The sequence below is a fragment of the Biomphalaria glabrata genome, chromosome 5, assembly GCF_947242115.1.
Source record: "Biomphalaria glabrata chromosome 5, xgBioGlab47.1, whole genome shotgun sequence".
Classification (NCBI taxonomy): Eukaryota; Metazoa; Mollusca; class Gastropoda; family Planorbidae; genus Biomphalaria; species Biomphalaria glabrata.
This window is the reverse complement of record NC_074715.1, coordinates 8,126,781-8,149,815: the sequence shown is the minus strand read 5'-3', so window position 1 is coordinate 8,149,815 and position 23,035 is coordinate 8,126,781. Positions and strand designations below refer to the sequence as shown.

At 34.3% G+C, this 23,035-nt stretch overlaps 2 long non-coding RNA genes across 2 annotated transcripts; both read right to left on the bottom strand.

The window, feature by feature from the left end:
• Positions 1–2,788: 2,788 nt before the first annotated feature.
• Positions 2,789–15,456, bottom strand: LOC106061207 (uncharacterized). The gene is made up of 3 exons (XR_001216578.2): positions 15,207–15,456; positions 4,653–4,738; positions 2,789–3,020 (listed from the first exon to the last, which is right to left on the bottom strand). It is a non-coding gene; the product is annotated as an uncharacterized LOC106061207 (long non-coding RNA).
• LOC129926368 (uncharacterized) lies at positions 6,519–14,530 on the bottom strand. The gene is made up of 2 exons (XR_008777992.1): positions 12,358–14,530; positions 6,519–7,008 (listed from the first exon to the last, which is right to left on the bottom strand). It is a non-coding gene; the product is annotated as an uncharacterized LOC129926368 (long non-coding RNA).
• Positions 15,457–23,035: the final 7,579 nt, after the last annotated feature.

The window sequence follows — 23,035 nt, the reverse complement described above, 5'->3', positions numbered from 1 at the left end:
CGAATCCTGGTGAAAACTGGTATTTTTAATTTCGGGATCTTTGGGCGCCTCTGAGTACCTGACATTAGTTGGGGAAAAGTAAAGGCGGTTGGTCATTGTGATGGCCGCATGACGCCCTTGTTAACCGTAGGTCACAGAAACAGATGACCTTTACATCATCTGCTCTATAGAGCACAAGGTCTGAAAGAGGAAACTATTAGAAAAAAATACTAACACTAAAATAATGTTTTTTTCAAAAAGGTCAGCTATTCTGGGAGTATTTAGACCATTTAGAAATCATTAAAAAAAATATTGTACTTTTTTTTTTGGGGTGGATGAGTAGTGATAAACATTTGAAGATATCGAGATGGTTGATAATGTTTTGAAATTTAAAGATATCTAAATGGTTGATAATGTTTTGATATTTGAAAATATCTAGATGTTTGATAATATTTTCATATTTAAAGATGGTGGATAATGTTTTGATATTTAAAGATGGTTGATAATGTTTTGGTAACGGAAGATATCTAGATAGTTGATAATGTTTTGATATTTGATGATATCTAGGCTGTTGATAATATTTTGGTGGTAGAGAATATCTAAATGGTTGATAATGTTTGGGTACTTTATGATATCAAGGTGTTTCATTGTGTTTGGGTAAATATGTTGTATTTTTTGTGGTACTAAGTGATATCGTTTTGTCAGATGATATCTAAATGGGTATGGCTTTATTGTATATTAAGCCTAGATTATGGGTAATGATGGTTTATGTCTGAGTGCTTGATGGTCTGGCTGTAGAAGACATCCAGTTGGTGTTGGCTCTGATGATTGATGGATTGATATCAGTTTGTTCATTGATTCTTTGTTGCCACTGATGTCTGGTCGATTTGTGGTGTGTAGGTATTTGGCGACACCTGCATTTCTAGGATTTTAATGATTTCAGTTGTTTTTTGTTTGTTTGTTTTTTTTTTTTTGGGTGATTTTGAAAGCAGTTCTTTAATAAGGCACAGAAACTTGTAGAGTAAAAACGAACTATACAAGAAGCTTCAGGTATTCACCAACAAATTCTTAGGTTATGTAATTGATAACAGATGGACAAACGCAAACATAAACTATAGTACGTGGGAGGCAGGTGTGTTTAGGAGATGAGTAGAACAAGAAGCAAGATGATCCGATAGACATGGACCCAGCTGAGGGAAATTGACCAGAGCAGAGTCCATTTGCGTGGTACTGTTGCGACCTTACGCTCCACTGGATGTCAAAAGGACTAATTAAAGGGTTTATGGCGAAAAGTAGGTGTTTAATGGTGTACCGAAACTGGATGATGTATGAGTGTTAGGACAATGTATGTATGTATGGATGGATGCATGTATGTATATTTAAAGTCCCATCCACAACCCGATCACTAAAAATAAAAAAGCTCAATATATCTCTATTGAAGGACGAAACTTTTTAACAAATCGGATAAACCCCGTCTTCACAGTACTTTTATATTTGACAAAATCTAGCCGAACTTTTGCTCTGCACGTTCGGTCTTGTCTCATGTAAACATGGTTCTATGACCTAGATCTATGAAGTTATAATACTTTCGTAGAGTTGGGAAATTTTTTAATTTTTTTTGAGGATCTTCATTTTGATTTAAGGCTACTTTACATACGTTTGTTTTCCTGAAAGTACCCAAGGAACATTTATGCCAAGTTTAATTAAGATTGGTCAAACAGTTTTGATTTCTATTCGGGACATACATACATACATATAAACATACAAACATACATACATATATACATACGTACATACATACATACATACATACATACAAACATACGTCTTATTTTCTGCTTTATATAGATATCATTATTTCGGCTAAACTGGTAAACCCATTTTCACACTCTACTTTCATTTTAGTGGTACAATGAAGGGATAAGGAAACATAGCTATAAATCCAGTCCACTAGATGAGTAGTACCCAGACTAAGGCTTGCAGGCCTATCGGGCTAGTTTCCTATATAAAGCAGCTCAGGGCAGCTCTGGTAGACGTTAACATCCACATCAAGGAAACCGTTCGTCAATAGATTCCAGCACACATTGGATTAGAAGACAATGAAAAATAGAAATACTGAAGAATATTGAACTATGAAACAAAAATTCCTCTCTACCCAGAAGAAATGAAAATAAAGGAGAGTAGAATAAATGAGAATCGGACCAGCTCACATCCCAATTACAAAAGAAAAACGATGTCTTCTATAAGCTATCCCGAAATGATCAACGCATTATTGTTCACATAAGAACCTGACACAACAGAATAAGACACATATGTTCCGCAAGCTAAAAGTCGGGACTAGCAAAACTTGCCCTAGTATAGCATCACCAGAGAATGATGACCATGGCCCCGAAACCCTCCTATTAGAAAACAACAACCTAAATGGAGAACTGCTTCATCTAGAAACTATTGCCCGGCTCATCTCAGATATAGGATTACTGATCTGAACCCTCCGACATAAATAAGAATGAAAAGAAGAAGCTTGGAAAATAAAAGTGGTTGCTCGTTGTGATGGCAACGTGACACCCTTGTTCAAAATCGGTTTTAGAAACATGAACTTTACATCATCTGTCCCTTAGATCGTAGGACCTGAAAGGGGTCCCATTCCTCTTTTACAGAAAGCGCATTGATTGGTGGGGTAACAAAAACCTTAATAAATGTCAGCTAGATGTCTGCTGAAAAGACTTGATAAATAATCATTTAATAATTAAATAATTTTACTAAAAATAAATATGGAGTGCAATGAATAAATAAGTAAACAACAACAATAAACAATATACTATTTTATTTATTAACTTAGAAAATATGTACACATTGCTAAACACAATTATTTCCTTGATTGTCTCTTATGCGATTCTTTAACTTTGTAATTTCCTCATAGTTTTTCTTTGCTTCATCCTTCTTCTTGCAATACAGTACAATCAATACGATGAGAGTTATTGAAAGAGCGAAACACAGTGGTCCTAAAACAATGCCCGCTATATCTCCAGGGCTCAACGAATCTGTAAACGAAAAAGAATCCCAATGTTAGTAAGCCAAATTAAATGTCAACAAAAATGGAATTTTGAGAACTAGAAACTAGCAAAGGCTTTGACGACACAATGTATAAAGCTGGTCAAAGAATATTTCCATGTAGACGAGAGATGAGATATTATCATATAAGTCTTTATTGATATATTTTTATAAAATTAGATATAACTTTATCAAAAAGATTTTAAATTATATCTTCAAATCATTACCCGCTCTCTTAACCTTCATTCCCCCCCCCCCCCCCCAATCCCCTATGTTAGTTAGAGGAAACTGTGTCTTTAATTCCATTTGCCTGACCCAGACTTTCAGAATTCGGACAGGTCTGGCCAAATCCAATGCTCTTGACTTGTGTGAAAAGATACATGCGCAGCGCTTAACCGTTTATTGCGTCCTTGACATTGTTTATCTTATCAATTTATTTTAATATCTTTCGCGATCTTCTTCTTTTCATGATTTAGCTTTATTTTTTTTTTATTTTTTTAGGTTCCATTACATTGCGACCACATCGCTTTCTCTTCTTTTTTTCTTTCTTATTATTATTTCATTGGTTATTGAATGTAAACAGGAACTTAAGAATCAAAATATAAACAAAGAGCAGGCTAATGTAATTGACTTTTGCATGTGACTGAGTAGTCAAGCGCTTGGCTTATTAACGGGGGTCTCGGGTTCGAATTTTGTTGAAGACTGGATATTTTAAATTTTAAATTTCGGGATCTTTGGACGCCTCTGAGACCACCCAGCTCTCTACCTGACGTTAGTTGTCGAAAAGTAAAAGGCGGTTAGTCGTTGTACTGGCCACATGACACCCTCGTAACCCGTAGGCCACATAAACAGATGACCTTTACATCATCTGCCCTGTAGACCACAAAGTCTGTAAGGGAAAAGGGTACTCTTGATATTCCGACACTCTTTATTCCGACACACTTAGTAATTTGACTTGGCGCCGTCTCGGAGACAACGCAAGCTTCAGCTGCACATGCTGTTTTGACACACAAGTCTCGACTTTCCTCATGTACTTTTTCCTGTTTGAACTCTTTCCCTCAGTAATTTTTTTTTTTTTCAAAATTCAGACACAATTCTTCATTCTGCTCATTACTATTTCACTACCATATTATGATAAGGCTTCAATAGCTTTGCCCTTTGTTATCAGAAAATGTTTTATTTAGTATAGAATTAAAGGGAAATGCAAGCTCCTTTTATATAACATAAAGTAGAGTTTTTAAAATTAAACATTAATTTGATTTACTGAGGTCAAATCAACGATGCTGTCGTCGATTCGGTGAGAAAGAGTTACGTTCTCGATTATTATCTGCGATAGCTGCTGTGTATATTTCCTGCCATATTTTTTGAGCGTTGATTTGTTACCATCATGCATGATGGTGAGGAAAGGTTGGCTAGCGTAACCATAAATCGTTATCTCTTCCTGAAACATGGGAAATTATAAAAGGTATGACCGTGTCTAAATTTCGTAAACTAATGTTTTTAATAATAGATACATTCCAGCATTCCAGGTCCTGTATCACGGACTATCAATAACTCTATCTGAAAAAAAAACAATTAGAAATTTGAGACTTTAGCTTAAAGTTGAAGCATGTTTAACTCACCGGCGGCTACCAAGTCCGCAAGAAAGAGAAGTACTATTGCTAATACTTTTGCGGGTATGTCCATTTTCGAATTAATGAATGATAACCTAGAGAGAATAACAAAGTGTATCATACAATTATCATCAAGAATGAGAAGATTCTTACACAATTGCATATTGAAAAACTCATAAAGTACAAACTTTGGAAAACACTCTTAAACACATACAAACATGATCAAATATGTATATAGAAACAAACACTTTTCACACATACATTCACATATTTGTTAAGTCCATATCATTGGGTTCAGAGTCGGGTGACCACATTAAGTCAGGATCGACGCTATGTCACACTGTTGACACTGAGGGAACTGAGTTTGTTTTTTTTTACTCGGTATTAAATTTTAATAGTGGGGCTAAACGTCAAGCCACACCTCTACACGGATAATGGGGTATGAGTTTGTTTACTTGGAGAAAAATCTCATGGGACTGGATTACACATCACACCTTCGCAAGGGTACTGAGTTTGCTTACCTATAAATAAATTGCAATTAGGACTATAAAACACACAACTAAGCGAGTGACCTTTTACTACACAATCCGCAAGGATATTACTATATCTCATAGCCCAGTAATCCAGTAACTAATTTTGATGTAGATAGAAGCACAATGCAGTGACCAGGGCTATCTTTAAAGGCTCTAAAAACTTCCTACTCCTTATTTGTTTAAGACTGCTTTATTGATCCTTTTGGAAATTTGTTGTGATTACAAGGACTCTTTTCTCGTATAAAAACAACACAACAGAAACATTCACATACATAGAACAGACACAACATAAAAAGTTGGTCCTTTTCATGTTTCTTGATCAAAAAGTGGCGTTGATGTAGTCTGACCGAGTATGTAGCGAACAAGTTTTTGTACCGCTCGGTTCTAGTCTTAATAGATACAAGTCGTCTACTTCGCAACAACTTGACATACTTATGTTGGTTCTTTTCTTCCAAGATCTTTTCGTTTTTTTTTCTAAGACATTTTTTTTTGTTCAAAAAGTGCATTTAAATATTGAATTAAATAGTGAGTTTATTAATAGACATTGACCATATATTGAATTAAAAAGTGAGTTTATTAATAGACATTGACCATATATTGAATTAAATAGTGAGTTTATTAATAGACATTGACCATATATTGAATTAAAAACTGAGTTTATTAATAGACATTGACCATATATTGAATTAAAAAGTGAATTTATTAATAGACATTGACCATATATTGAATTAAATAGTGAGTTTATTAATAGACATTGACCATATATTGAATTAAAAAGTGAGTTTATTAATAGACATTGACCATATATTGAATTAAACACTGGGTTTATTAATAGACATTGACCATATATTGAATTAAAAAGTGAGTTTATTAATAGACATAGAACAAATATTGAATTAAATAGTGAGTTTATTAATAGACATTGACCATATATTGAATTAAAAAGTGAGTTTATTAATAGACATTAACCATATATTGAATTAAAAAGTGAGTTTATTAATAGACATTGACCATATATTGAATTAAAAAGTGAGTTTATTAATAGACATTGACCATATATTGAGTTAAATAGTGAGTTTATTAATAGACATTGACCATATATTGAATTAAAAAGTGAGTTTATTAATAGACATTGACCATATATTGAATTAAATAGTGAGTTTATTAATAGACATTGACCATTGTGATGTTGCTAGTTCAGGCTGTCTTGAAGTCAACCAATTACTCTGCAATCGTTTGGGTGTAATTGTTCGGGTGTATTACGTGTAGTTGACCAACAACACAAACAAGAACCATACAACACCTGTTTTAACAAGTGTAGAGATGTAGTCGAACGATGATGAACTATTCAACATGTATTTATTATGATAAAGGGCCACAGTAGAAGTCTCTGTCACTAAACACGTCGTTACCCTGGAATATTCTATCGCTAACTGATTTTCCGGTCTCTAACCCAACATATCCCAAACGTCACTAGTCCCGTTCAATATGCGTCTACTATGGTGCGTCGCTAAATAACTAAAATAACTAACCTATATAAATAAGGTGTCTAACAGATTCCTCCCCCCCTTGAAAAAAAATATGTCAATATTTTTCCACTACTGTCAAGTCTTACAAGGGCATTTTCAATTTAAGGGGAAGACCACAAACATAAAATCTTGATCTCTTCATCTTGACATCTTCATCTTGACAGTTCCTCATATTCATGTCAATGTTCATAACAGTTCATAACATTCCAGAATCATCTTCATTGGTACACAGTTCATCATAAAAGACAATGTGGCATCTTATGGGCACGTCATACATCACAAGTGTTCTTCACTGGCAGTAATCTGATAAAATACAATATTTCAAAAAACAATTATAGACTTTATTTACACAATCAATAAATTTTTTCTTCTTACCACCCTTTTATACGCTTTTGTCCATTTTTCTTTTATACTCACCCTTTTCCATAGAACTAACTTTCATCAATGATATATGAAATGATTCACACAAAAAAAAATATCCATACTTACTTTTAAATGCTTAACATCAACTTTACTTATCTCCCCTTTTCATAACATATAAATGGTGTCAATATATTAATATATATTACATAATCAATATACTCATAGTTTATTTACAAACTTATTTCATTTCAATGTCATTCTAGACAATAAATCAGCTACAATATTCATAGATCCACTAATAGCTTTCACTTCAAATTTATACTCCTGTAGTGCTAAGAACCATCTATAAACACGACTGTTTTTCATGCTCTTTTGCTGTATATACTGAATAGGTTTATGATCAGTTAATAATATGAATTTCCTTCCTATTAAATAGCTCTCTAGCTTAGTAATTACCCATATTACAGCTAAGGCTTCTCTTTCAATGACACTATATTTTTTTTCTGCCTCTGACAATTTTCTGCTTACATATAATATAGGATGTAAGTTATCATAGTTCTGCATTAAACAACCACCAATAGCATTACCAGATGCATCAGTTGTGACATAAAATATTTTGTCTTTATCAGGTAGTCTTAATATTAGTTCATGACTAAAAACATCTTTAATTCTGTCAATAGCTTTCACACATTCCTCATTACAAACTACTTTTTGAGGTTTTCCTTTTTTAAGTAAGTCATTTAGTGGATTCACTATTTCTGCTAAGTTTTTTATAAACTTTCTGTAATAATTTACTATTCCCAATATGCTTTTAATTTGTCTTTTTGTTGTAGGTATTTCAATATTAAGTACTTTCTTTATGTTATCTTCAATAGGGCTAATCATGTTGTTATTTATTTTATGTCCTAAGAAAATTATTTCCTCCAATCCTATTTCTACTTTTTCTGCTTGAATTGTAAGTCCACTTTCTTTTATTATTTTGAATACTTCTTTTACATCTACCAAATGTTCCTCCCAACTATTATTAAAAATACATATGTCATCTAAATAGCAAATAACATTTTCTTTGTTTCCAATTATCATGTTCATCATTCTATTAAATGTGGCAGGTGCATTTACTAATCCAAAACTCATATAATTCCATTGAAAAATACCATATGGTGTTACAAATGCTGTGTAAGGTTTTGCATTTTCTGTTAAAGGTATTTGCCAATAACCTTTAGTTAAATCCAATTTAGTAAAAAATTTTGCTCCATTTAATTTATGTAAAATATCCTCTATATTTGGCATTGGATATGGGTCAAATTCTGTGATGTTGTTAAGTTTCCTATAATCAATACATAACCTTATATCTCCATTCTTCTTTTTGGCTATCACAATTGGTGAAGCATAAGGAGATGTTGATGGCTCAATTATACCTGATTCTAGTAAATTGTCTATTTCTTTCTTTACTTTGTCTTGTAAATGTAGCGGTATTCTATATGGCTTAAGCTTGATAGGTTTTGTGTCTGTTACTTTAATGTCATGTTTAATAATATTTGTTTTTCCTGGTATGCTGGAAAAAATTTCTTTGTATTCCTGTATTATTTTAGTTATGTCTTTTGACTTTTCCTTAGTTAGATTATTAAGATTAATCTTTTGCCAAGTTTGATTCTCTTTTGTTTCTATTACAGGTATTTCCTTAATATCATTTTCATTGTGATTTTCATTTGTTATTATCATCAAGCATTCTTCTTTTTCTGAAAATGTATTTTCTATTTCCTCCTGAATGTTTTGTATTAACTCATCTTCTCTATCATGATACAGTTTCAAATTATTTATGTGATATGTTTTAATTTTCCCATTTATTTCAATTTGATAATTCACATCACTAATTTGTTTTATCACCTTAAATGGACCTTTCCATTGTTTACCAATTTTATTTTTCAGGTCATTTATCAATATTAATACATTGTTTCCTACTTCTAGTGTTTTCAATTGTCTTTTCTTATTTAGATTCTCATGAGCACTTTGTTTGTACTTCTTATTGTTGTTATATGCTTGAGTCCATATTTCTTTCAATTCTGTTGTGATTGTTGTTTCACTGTCATTATTTAATTTATTCTCATTGTCTATTAGATTTTCTTTAAAAACATCTAATTCATCTCTGGGTTTTCTTCCATGTATTATTTCATATGGTGAAAATTGTGTTGCTTCATGGATGTTGTTTCTATGAGCAAATAGTACATAGTTAATGTAATGATCCCACTTGTTCTGATTATTCTGAATTATCTTTGTTAGTGATCTTTTTAATGATCCACCATATCGTTCACATAAACCGTTACTCTCCGGGTGGTAAACCGAAGAGTATATGTGTTGTATATTGTATTGTTTAGTCCATTTCTTAAATTGTTCTGACTTAAACTGAGATCCCTGATCACTCAATATAATTTTAGGTATACCATGTCTTGTAATTACTTTTTGAGTTATGGCATTAATGATATTTTCTGCACTTGTATTTGATAATGGGATTGCCTCTGGGTATCTACTAAACATGTCTATTACTGTTAGAATGTATTTGTTATTATTTTCAGTTTGAATTAAAGGACCTATTAAATCAATAGATACTTTCTGAAATGGTGCTGTAGGTTCATCCATTTCTTGAATAGGTGCTTTATTCACTAGGCTTTTGTTAGATCTCTTTTGACATATGTCACATGAGTTTATGTATTTGTTGATTGTTGCTTTCATTTTGGGCCAAAATACTTGTTTTGACAAATTCCTATAACATTTCTTTACTCCCCTATGTGCTGCTAAATTATTATCATGTGTCATGATTAAAACATCTTTCCAATATTTCTGTGGTAAGACAAGTTGTTTTATTTTCTTGTTATCATTACTTGTTTGTCTAAATAATATTTTATTCTCTATACAAAATTTCTCCATTGGATTATTATTGTTTTTATCTGATATTCTTGAATAAATTTTCCCAATAATATTATCATTCATTTGTTCTAATGCAAATGTGGGTGTTGTTTCTTTTTCACTTTGAGATATTTGTGTTTCAAGACTATTTTGTGTTTCCTTTTCTATCTCTCTTTCCTTAACATCTGTATTTTCTATTTGTATTACATTACTGGTTTCTTCTTCTTTATCATTACTTATTACATTTATTGTATTTTCCTGTTTCTCATCTTTTTTATCCATTGATCTTGTTATAATCATACTTGTTATATTTTGTGTTTCTATGTTTTCATGATTTTGTCTTATGTTTTTGTATTTATTTTGCCAGTCTTCTAATTCTTTTCTTGAACATTCTTTAACTCCTTTTATGTTTCCTACTAACATATCATATCTCATTTCTGGTATTGCAATGCCATCACAATAACCAGTGAAAAATGGAGTTTCAATGTACACCCTTATAGCTTTAAATTCCCTTACAGTGCCATCTGCTAATTCTACTTTCTTAGTAAACCCTTTATACCAATGAGGTTTGACAAATTTAGTTTTTACTGCCAAAGTGTTACAACCTGAATCCCTGATTAATTCCACCGGAATTCTATCTACAAACCCTGGGTACACTGCAAAATTGTTCCTATTTCCTTCCATGAAATATACCCTATCTGTACCTTTATTTTTGTATTCCCTACTGTAACTCCTATTTCTATAATTTCCCCTGTCATTCCTATCTCTACTCCTATATCTACTGTTATTTTGTTCATTGTATCTATTTCTACTTCCAGACCTACTATTCCCTCTTCTACAGTTAGCTGCTATATGACCTTTTCCTTGACATTTAAAACAGGTTATTTCACTATATTTTCTATTTCCACTATTTGATCTGTTTCTATTTCTACTTCTATCAACATTTTCTTTTGTGTATCCTATTAAATCTACTTTGCTTTTATCCCTATCAGAAAATGGTTTATTTGGATAGGCATTTTTGTATACTCTCATTATCTCTGTTATTTCATCTATAGTTTTTGGGTTTCTTTCTCTAATAAAAGATTGTAATTGAGGATCACATTTATTTACAAAGTTGTCTACTAGAATAAAATTTTTTAATCCCTCATAAGAGTTTGTCACTTTTTCTAATTTTACCCACTTATTGAAAAAATCCTTTTCCATATTAATGGTAGTTTGGGGTTCTATTTCTAATGATGGTATATTGTCAAAATATTTCTTTCTAAAAGTTGTAGCATTATGACCATAGGCATTTAATAACTCTCTTTTTAAAACCTGATAGCTATCATCAATATGATGGTCATGATTTTGGCATATTGTTAGAGCTTGACCATGAACAAAGTCTATCAGTATTTCAGACCATTCTTCTTCAGGCATATTAAATGTAGACATTTTTGCCTCATATCTTTTCAGGAAATCACCAATGTCATCCTTCTGTTCATCAAAACTTTGTATTTTTCTCTTTAGCCATGTTTGTGAATTAGGGTTGTCTCTTTGAGTGGTATAATTATTTGAGTTATTAGTGTTATTTCCTTGTTCAGTTTGGGCTCTGGCTTGTGCTGCATCCAATCTCATCTTCTCCATTTTAGCTTCATGTTCTCGGTCCTCTTTTTGCTTCTCATATTCTTCCTTTCTGATCCTATCTTGTCTCTCTATCTCTTGTCTTTGACGTTCTTCTTGTCTTTCTATCTCTTGTCTTTGACGTTCTTCTTGTCTTTCTATCTCTTGTCTTTGACGTTCCGTTTCTTCCTTCACAACTTGCTGTACATAAGCTGCTAAGTCCTTTCCTTTTAACTCCATGGCCTTTCCATCCTGCATAGCTGTTTCCTTAACCTCCTTAAGGTCCACATATGATGATGTAGCCATTGTGTTTTATATTTTATATATATTTTTACTTGGCCTATATTAGTTATGGCTATACTTTAAACTTATTTTATATTTAAGTTTTTCCACACTTTTATACAAATTTTAAATGATATGTCTCTATCTATAGATTTAGTAAATGTATAAATCTAGTCTGAGTTATTATGGTTATATTCAAATCTGTATATTAGGTCCAGTATTACACACAAATTTAAATCTAGTATATTATAGTATGTATAATATTACCATTTAGATCTATAGTTATCAAGAGCACTATGACTTTTAGATCTAGTATGAATAACTATGATCAATTTTAAAACCTGGTATGACTGAAGTCACAGTGAAGTGTTTAGAGTAAATTCAAAGACTGTCTAGAGTCTAGATCTAGAGTAGATTATGGTTCTATTTAACCATACGAAACAAATATGTGTATACAATGTCAAATATATCTTCAACAAGATACATATATCTAGAATGTACTACCTTCATTCATCTTCAACTTAATAATATTTCAAAGTAGAGTCTAGATAATTAAATTGTACCAAAGAGATGTACAACAATTTGCAGATCTAAATTTAGCCAGACGATAGTGTTTGACTACATAGCCAGTTTCGGCATTATTCTCATGGCAAAATCATAATTGATTTTAACCGCTCAAACTAAAATTATTTTAGTCTGATTCACAATGAAAGAATCCTACCCGCACTTTCTATCATTAAGTGAAAAAAAAATACAGATCTAATTAAATTAATAAAAATAAATAATTTAAAATAATATAAACAAATGAAATAATTAAAATGAGACTATCGCTATGGGTTGGGATATGACAATATGGCACACAATGATAACGTCACGAAGTAACCAGGCAACAACGGATATGACGTTTACACAAACAAAACAAATTACAATCCTAAACGTATAATATAGCTTTTCATCTAAATTACGTCTTCTACCCCGACGGGTTTTAAGGCGCACCACCTGATTTTACTCAGGCTAACGTACCAAATTTAGACAAAATCTATTTCTAAGGGCAATCTAAACATATACTAATAAGAAAAATGGCACTTAGCTTTTGATAAGAAAGATCCCTTTGTTCGGACTCCCGAATATGCTAGATCACAACAAATTCCACTGCCTCTCTTCCAGTTCTGACTCTGTTCTCCGGTGCTACCAGTATCCCACGTAATGCCACAGATGTCCTGATATGCCACAGCAAAATGTTCCAGTTTCTTTGACGACTGTTGATGACCGTATGTGTAGTTCCGACGACTTTGTATACACAGTTACTGACGAATAGGTTAACGGTTCTTCTAGCGATGACTTGACTTGTGTAGATGATTACTGACAAATAACAGTCTCTTGACGACAACTTGATCTGGACGACTGACGAATAACGAATTTCTTGACGATGACTTGATCTGGGCTGACGAATAACGGTTCTCTAAAATAGTTCACTGCTTCTGCTGCTATTCCGGTAGTACGACGAAGTTTGCTGTTGTACTCTGCTTCAATAGACCAAACTGTCCAATGTAGACTAGGTGAAACCAAGGTCACCTCCGACGACGTTCCGTTAGACGATTAACGGTTTTCAACGAAATTAAGTGGATGTAGCTGTTTCCACAACTTCACTGCTAACAAGTCTAGGTATGGTCTAGACCGACGAATACTAGATATATCAATGTTCAGTACTGATAAAGATTACTTCACTAACCTTCCAAAGGTTAAACACAGTGACCGTTATAAACGTGGCAAGCAACCGGTTCAATGAGCAAACTGCTCCACAAGAATCTCTCCAAGGGTAAGACGACAGAGCGATTTCGATTTAGTTAGCTACCAAACTTGTAGTACTCACAATACTTCTGACAGCGGGCAAACTGTCCTTCTCGAAACTGACGAGGTAAAACTTGATACTCAATGTGGCTCCTATGACGAAGAAAAAATATGTCCAACAGGTTCACTAACGATCTCTCACCCGTTATGAATGAACGGTTTCTCTGGTTGTAGGTCGGTTCAGCATATGAAGATCAGGCGTTGCGATGATTACGGTCCTGACGAAGGTCACCCTGAGTTAACGGCTCGTTGAACGTGCGATCAAACAGGCGACGACTGCATGTAGATCTAGAACAAAGTCACTCTGCGATACTGCTGTGTTCAGCCGTACTCCGATGAAATCTTATATCTTCGAGTGCACGACCCTCACCTGAGTAAACGTTCTGCTTCGAGGTCCGGTTCGATGTTCGGCTTCAACAGGGGTCCGGCATCTCGTCGGGGTCGCCACTGTGATGTTGCTAGTTCAGGCTGTCTTGAAGTCAACCAATTACTCTGCAATCGTTTGGGTGTAATTGTTCGGGTGTATTACGTGTAGTTGACCAACAACACAAACAAGAACCATACAACACCTGTTTTAACAAGTGTAGAGATGTAGTCGAACGATGATGAACTATTCAACATGTATTTATTATGATAAAGGGCCACAGTAGAAGTCTCTGTCACTAAACACGTCGTTACCCTGGAATATTCTATCGCTAACTGATTTTCCGGTCTCTAACCCAACATATCCCAAACGTCACTAGTCCCGTTCAATATGCGTCTACTATGGTGCGTCGCTAAATAACTAAAATAACTAACCTATATAAATAAGGTGTCTAACACCATATATTGAATTAAAAAGTGAGTTTATTAATAGACATTGAACATATATTGAATTAAAAAGTGAGTTTATTAATAGACATTGACCATATATTGAATTAAAAAGTGAATTTATTAATAGACATTGACCATATATTGAATTAAAAAGTGAGTTTATTAATAGACATTGACCATATATTGAGTTAAATAGTGACTAATTAATAGACATTGACCATTTTAAGCAAAAAATGAAAAAAGCTACATGCTATGACAGCATAGTCTGACACTGTAACTAAATATTACTGCTAAATTACTTTTCCTAACGTGTTAATTTCGAATCTCACTCCTGCGACGTGTGTCTTGACTTCATAACGAACCTCTTAATAATTTGTGAGTGTCAAGTAACTCTTTTTTTTTTTTTACTGTGATTCTTTACGATATGTACTTAGCCACTATGTCCCAGGCCCTAGACACAATGACAGGAAGCGGCTTGTTGCCTATAATACACGTTCCTGATGACCTGTTGGTTGGTTTGAAATACATACATCTACCCACTATACAACCCAGAGCGCACTTTAACCTTTATGAGATTAAAAATCAGTTCAATATACATGTATATATTGTACATTGCCATGGCAAGTTACACAGATAATTTTGTAAAATCTGTTACTAAATTCTGATCAATTTCTAAATGATAAACTTACCCAAAGCCGGTCAAATGAATTCTTTTGGAAATGTTGTACACAACTTAATAACTATTTTATTTTCTGTCAAATATGTTTTTAGTCAGAATATAGTTAACGATATCAACAAGGCTTTACTATAACATGCATTTGGGCCGCATCTATTGGCGATACCTTCTTTTATTTATTCACGTATATAAGCCCATGTCTATAAATAAGAGTTATTTATAGTTTGATAGATACAAATGCTATGTGCCTGATGAAAATCCGATAGCAGGTCGCTGGATTCAATGTACTACGTTTTACATAACATAAGACTTCGCTCCTTTTTCCCCCATGGACGGTTATTTTAATCAAATACTTACCTTGCTTATGCAATTTCATAACTTCTCTTACCTTCGCAATTAATAAATCCACGGGGGGGGGGGGTGTCAGAGGTGTCTGTCGGGTGCGAGAGGGGAAAGTTTTGGGGAGGATTTCTTTTCAACTTTTTATATTCCTTTACAGGGGCGGACTGGCTATATGGGCATTCGGGCGAATGCCCGGTGGGCCGGTAACCTAATAGATTGGTAGGGCCAACGAAAGGGCCGCATGGATGCCACTATGCTACGTATTAAATTGTTAAAGGTTTTGTAATATTCTCTTATAAAAGGGGGCCCTCTGAGAACGTCGTGTTTAAAAACTCGTTTGCAGACTCTACTCTACAATATAATACTAATTTAATGTAACACATTTTTCGAAATAATGTAATAGCCTACATCCGTAGAGAGTGCTACTAGTAGGCTTCATCCTTTTTAGGGCACACACATTTAGCGTTAAAAAAAGCAACAAAAGGCCTATATTTTTTGTATAAAGTTGTAGAGTTCACCCTATGCATGCGTACATTTATCGATACATTATCAAACTTGACATAACGATTTTGATGACAGGTATAACTGGATGCTTATCATATGATGTAGCCTACAATTTTTTGGGCCGCATAGTGTAGAAATGCCCAGATATTTTATACTATAGTTTGCAAAGGAGATTCCCAATATCAAGTAATATATTGACTGTGCTATTCAATACTTTCTATACGAAGAATTTGTCTGCAATTAAAAAAGTAACATAAAAAAAAAGTTGTGGTAAGAACCATTACTCTTCACATCTTTAATAACTATACAATGATATGTTTAAACATCTGTGACATTATATACCTCACCTCGACACTCCTCCCCCCTCTCGTGCCCTCTTATCCCCCCTCACTACGCCTCTGCATAGAGGCCCCTTTCAAAGGCTAAGAACCCTGGTGGATGCACAGTCTTAATATGAAGCTTATTATTAGAGTTTTCCACAGAGACAACTTACAAATTGTATAATTAAAATTTATTTCATCCAAAGAATGTGTTTGTTTTTACAAAGCTTATATCAACTCACTCTGTCTGTCTGTCTGGTAAAAAAAATGTGCACACGTTATTTCTCCCACACCCAGTCTTGCACAATTATTCCTTTTACCTGACAACACAAGAATCCATAAATAAAATTAACCAATTTGTTAATTAACTATTGGTAATTAATTATCTGTTTGGTATCTCGAGCAAGGAAAAGAAACTGTACTTGACAGAAGGGGTGGTATAAGCTGAATGTCTCCTGTTTATAGGTCGCCACTTTAAAAAGTTTGAAAGAAGTTTTTTCAGTGTTTTCCTACAACCACGTCTGTTGAAATTATTTTATATGTAATTTATTATTGTAACGATGCCACGATTTAGATTCGTTCACCTGTAGCATTATCTGCTCAGGTGTTAGAAGTTGATTTATTTCCATTTGTAACTTCAACTCTAAAGCCTTTTCATAATTTTTTACTTCCGTATTTTTTTTTTGATAGCATTTAACACCAAGTACTATGACAGATATTGCTAAGAAAACTGCAGAAATTCCAAAAACAATAGCTAATATTAAGCTTGTATCCGATGTTTCTGAGAAGATAAAAAAAAAAGAACATTAACTTTAAATCATAAAATTACAGCAATTAAAAAAATATTGTTAGCATGTTTTTTTTATTGTTTTTTTTTATTATTTACTCTTTTTGATTCCATGATTTGACACACACAGTGTATACACGTTCAAAGTCTAGGATTTATGTTGTAGTAAAATTTTAGGTTTCATGTTTCATGAGAATTAGGTTTCGTATTTCTCATGGGAAATAGGTTATTTCTCTTGGGGAAACATAATGTATTGAAACTTTCAAAGTTTAGTAATTTGATACTAAGGATTCTAACATTTGTAAAGATTTCTTTTAGTCCATAATTTGTAATAAAGACATTGAGAAACAGAGAAACCTAGAAAAGATCCTTCTCTTTCTCTCCGTAATTATTTACCACATTCTGTTGGAATCAACCCTGGTATCGTCAGTTAGGAGAGAAAGAGTTAAGTGAAAGAAAACCCAAGTTGCAAATTCACATAGCACACAAAATCAAAACCAAATGCCCCAATTTTGGAAAAAAGTGCTTATAAAGACTGCAAGTAAGCAACCGAGGAAGCCGGTCTCATAAGCAAACTATAACTCGCAAACGGAAACATGTAATACATTAAACGTTTGAAGCCTAATAAACTTAAGAATATTGAGCTACAAAATAAAGCTTAGGTAAATGTAAGCTCGTTTCTTCCATTTTTTTTTGTAGGAAAATCTTTTGGTAATTTAAAATTAAAGAGTTAAAATATTATCCTGGTTAAGCCCATGAATAAATCCACCCAGAGAAAAGCAAATTCTACCTTGAACATATAGATCTTGTCATCTTGACTTGGAAACATTTAAATATACTAGCCTAGACTAGATTATAGATCTAGTTAGAGGTATGCCATATGGTAAAGAAGAATTTTGATTTAGGAGATTGCTATGGAATGTATCAGAGTATTTCCATAGTAACGAATAGAAATGTGAGCGTTTGGTTTTGGTGGTGTGGAATGAGGAAACCACGAAATGGTCTGTCGTAAAGTGAGTCACGTGATTGATAAAGGATGAGAAACACGAGACATACAAGACATGTACTTTTTGTGTCTTTGTTGTGAGTTAGAATATAATTTGGGTTCTGACCCTAAACAGCTAGTACAACTAAACCAATGTAGGCGTATTAAATTTGTAAAGTTTAACTAGAAATAAACTAAATAGACTTCTTGAATATACATTTTTTTTATATAAATATGCATAGATTAAACTGTCAAATGGTGTATTTTATAAAAAAAAAAAAAAGAATTTGTAATATTTTTAAATAAATAAAAAAGGTTTGCTTTCACAAAATACGGTGAAAATGAAGTTTTTAATAAATTTTTCTAGATTTTAAAATCTTAAAGTGACAGACAGATGGACCGACAGACGTACAGAAAACTAATATCGGTTTTTTTCCACTTGCCACTAAAAAGTCATGAATTTTTTATTTTTTTTTTCGACACTGTTATGACATGATTAGGATGTAGTTAATTTGTTTCGGGAATAAGGGAAATGTTTTACTTAGCGACGGAATGACGTGATATATATTAAAAAAACAAGAACGCTTTAAGTTACGCTAAAAACAAAACGCTTTGTGTAGAACAGTAGGAATAACATGTAATAGTTATACGGCGTTACTGAAAGACAATTGACGGATCCTGATTCTCATTTTCTATAACTTTTTGTTCCTCCCTAGGGGCTAACATTCGTAATGAGACAGTTTCCTCTCGACTGTTTGGTGTTCGGATAACAGCGTACTGAGGGTTGCATGTTACCAAATCAACTTCTTCTGTTATGGGATCATATTTAGACGATCTAACGTTCTTTTTCAGCAGGACAGGACCCGAACTGGTCAACCATGTTGGCAGAGATGTCCCGGAACCACTTATTCGGTTGAGCCCAAGAAGTCGTTCATGTGGTGTCCTGTTAGTTGCAGTGCATAGTAATGATTTTTAGTACTAGTTCCCATTTAGCTATTGTAATAATAGGCTAGTAGAGACTAACAAACACTTTCTTGTCTGTTTAAATGCTGCTTTATTCATGTTAGATCGTCCATATATATAGACCTAAAAGGAATTCAATTATCCCCCCCCCCTATCTGTTAATTAACACATTCTTTCGACATGCAGCAATGTGGGCTACTGGAATACACTAACAGGACGGGTCTGACAAAACAATCACATTTACTATCACAGCTATGTCCAGTTTCTTAAAATGTAAAGCCAAAGTGATGGCTTTCCATAGAGTCCCGTTTAGTCTCTTTATTTGTCCGTTTCCTCTCGGACTGTAAGGGGTCGTTCTTCTGGTCGCGATTCCTCTCTCGTGGAGGAAATGCTGCACCTCTGTAGACATAGACAAAGTTCCCCTGTCAGTGTGGACGTACGCTGGAAATCCAAATAGGGCGAATAGTTCATTGAGACATTTAACAACCGTAGAGGAAGATATATCGGGACATGCAAAGGCAATGGGAATCTCGTGAATTCATCTATAATGGTAAGTATCTATTTCTTGAAACAGAAGGGAGAGGTCCCTTGAAATCAAAAGGTTGAGTCGCTTTAATCAGCTCTCCGGTCGGCTGACGAAAAAAAAACGGCGCTTCAGCTCTGCACAAGTTTGACATTGTTCTATTACAGTTCTGACGTCATCACAGGAAAATGGAAGATTTTTAGTTCTTACGTAGTGCAAAAGTCGAGTAACGCCCGGGTGGCAAAGACTAGCGTGCAGCAATTTAAGGTCATTGCGAGTGATGGCAGATAGTTTCTGGTAAATGTATCAGCTACAGTGTTCTGCTTGCCAGGGCGGTAGATGACGTCATAATGGAAACACGAGAGTTCTAGTTTCCACCTCTGGATTTTTTCATTTTTAATTTTTCCTTTGTTTGACCTGTTATACATGAAAGAGACAGATCGCTGATCCCTATCAAGTGTGAACGCTTTACCAACTAAGAAATGTTTCCATTTCCTCAGTGACTCAACAATGGCATATGCTTCTTTCTCAACTGAAGAATGTTTTCTTTCACTTTTTGTTAATGAGCGGGAGAAGAAAGCAACGGGCCGGCCATCTTGGTTGAGAGTAGCCTCAATGGCTATATCAGAAGCATCCGTCTCAACGGTTAAAGGGCGATTCGGATCAATAGTATACACGGCGGCTTTTTCAAGCTCATTTCTCAAACTTTCAAATGTTCTTTTGACTTCTTCAGGGACAGGAAATTGTTGATTTCGTGTTAACAGGCTTATTTTTGTTGAGAAGTTAGGTATCCACTGTGAGTAATAAGCCAGAAGACCCACTACTCGTTTCTGTTCACGCATGTTCACTGGTACGGGTAATTCCCTTAGAGCGCGAAATCTCCCAGGATCCGGCCTTAGTTGTCCTTTGGAAATCTCGTATCCTAACAGTCTCACTTTAATAATGCTAATTTCACTTTTTGTTTCATTAAAAGTGATTTCATACTTTTGAGAACTATCAAGAAAGCGCTGTAGGTTTCGGCGGTGTGATTCAGAGTCCACACCTCAGATGGTCACATTGTCCACATAAGCAAAAGTGTCAGTGTTCGTCTTCGATTTTTTTTGTCAATCGTACGCTGAAAACAGGCGACTCCATTCGTAACGCCAAACGGAATCCGACGGAATTGATACAGTTTCCCACATGCTTCGAAGGCTGTGAACGGCCTTTCCTCTTCTTTTATAGGCATCTGATGGTATGCACTTTCCAGGTAAGTGCTATATACAGAGTACTGGGAAATCTTTTCTGCTAGTTCATCAATTCTGGGCATAGGGTAGGCGTCTAGTTGAGTGAACTGGTTTATGGACTGTATATAGACTGTAGTCTATAACCATTCTTTTCTTATGTCTGTCATTTGTTGTGACTAGGACTTGTGCACGCCAGGGAGATTTAGATGGTTCAATAATCTCATCCTATATCAGTTGTTGAATTTCTTCTCTATAAACTTTCTATCTGGAATGGAATATCTGCGAGACTTTGTAGCCACTGGGGTACAGTTTGGTGACAGATTACTAAATAGGCTAGGAACATTTACGCTCGCTGGCTGGAGAGTACTCAGGCACAAGGATGGTTTCTGAGCATCGAAAGGAATAAACAGACTTTGGTGCAAACTTATAAAGTCAAGCCCAAGATTGACGTCGGAGCACAAATTGTCTAGTAGGGAAAGTGTAACTCCCTAGCATCGTTCATTTTTAAGTCGTATGCTAGCGTAGATATGTCCTTGAGTGATTCGAGATAGTTTAGCGGAAGCCATAAAGATTCTGTTGCCTGAGGAACATGTCTGCCATTTGTGCTTCTTAGCAATGTGCGTCGAAATATAGCTTTCACAGCTCCCAGTGTCTACTAGGGCTTCCAATTGCACGTTGTTGATGAAAATGGGTATCGTAGATTTGTTTAAACTCAAAGGCTGCACAGTAGCAATAGCCGAAACTGTTGAAGATCTAGATTTGCAAACTCTTTGAAAGTGACCCTTTTTGAAGCAATGATTGCATGTCACTTCCCTTGCAGGGCATTGAGAGCGGGGATGCTTAACCCTGCCGAAAAATAACACTTGCTAGCTAATGCATTTATTTCATGTGTGTGTGAATTGCTTGCACTTTTAGGAATCGTTACATTTGGGGAGGGTGTGGCCAAAGAATAGGTGAGAGAAGTTGCCGCGCAATTTGTTTCCGGCTGTGATGATTCATACTGTAATGAGTGCTGATAAGCATGTTCTAGTAAGCGAGTCTCCTCGAAGGCGTCCTTTAAACTCAAAACAGTTTTTTCAAGAAGACGTTTTCGAATGCTGTTGGACACAAGTCCATTGATAAACGAATCTCTAATAGCGTCTTCTCGGTGTTGTTCAGCAGTCACCGCTTTAAAGTTGCAATCTTTGGAGACAGTTCTTAATTTCTGCATGTAGGCGTCTCTCGTGTGACCTTGCTCTTGTTTGCAAGTAGCTAGCCTGTGCCTAGCAAACACCTCATTCTTTGGTTGTATGTAGATGCTGTTTAGAGTCTGGATTGCTTCATCAAATGTCTCTTTATCAAGTATTAGTTGGTATGCAGCAGGAGAGATATAGTTTATCAGTAGTTTCTTAGTATCAAGATTGTCTACACATACTACTGATACAAAATTTTTAAAAGTTTCATACCAGTACTGCCAATGCTCTGCTGCTTGAGGTGCTGTGGGCTCGATGTCAAATTTCTCTGGCCGAAATATCCTATCCATTTCGAAATTCTTACAACTTCACAGTTTTGGATTCAGTGTATTAAATTGTTATGAACATAATGATAACAGAGTCGAAAACCATATCTGCTTAGAATGACTTTAATACACTGAATGACTACACAACACACATTTCGTGAACACATTCTTACGGACGAGTTACAAGCACATGTAAACATAAGAACGATAACAGATACAGCATATAATATTCATAACATAGGGTTTGAAGCTAAATAATTACATCTTCATTATATATAAAAAAAAAGCAAATTACGCACTCAAAATGTAACGAGCGAAGCTAAATGGGTTTTGACTCAGTTTTGAGTTTAAACCCCCCTTCAGAGGCATTTGAAGGTAAAAAATACCTCTTTAATATTAAAAACAAAGGCAAATTATACACACAAAATTCTATGAGTGTAGTTAAAGGGGTTTTGAGTTTAAACTACCCTCCAGTGGATTTTAAAGCAAAAAATACATTTTCAATATTAAAAAAAAAAAGCAAATTACACTCTCTAAAATGCTATGAGCAATGCCAAAAGAGGTTTTTAGTTTTAACCTCCCTTCAGTGGGCTTTGATGCTAAAAATACCACTTTAATATAAAAAAAAGCCAATTACACACTAAAAACCAAGCCAATAGGGGGTTTTGAGTTTAAGCCCTTCACCTACAGATAGCTT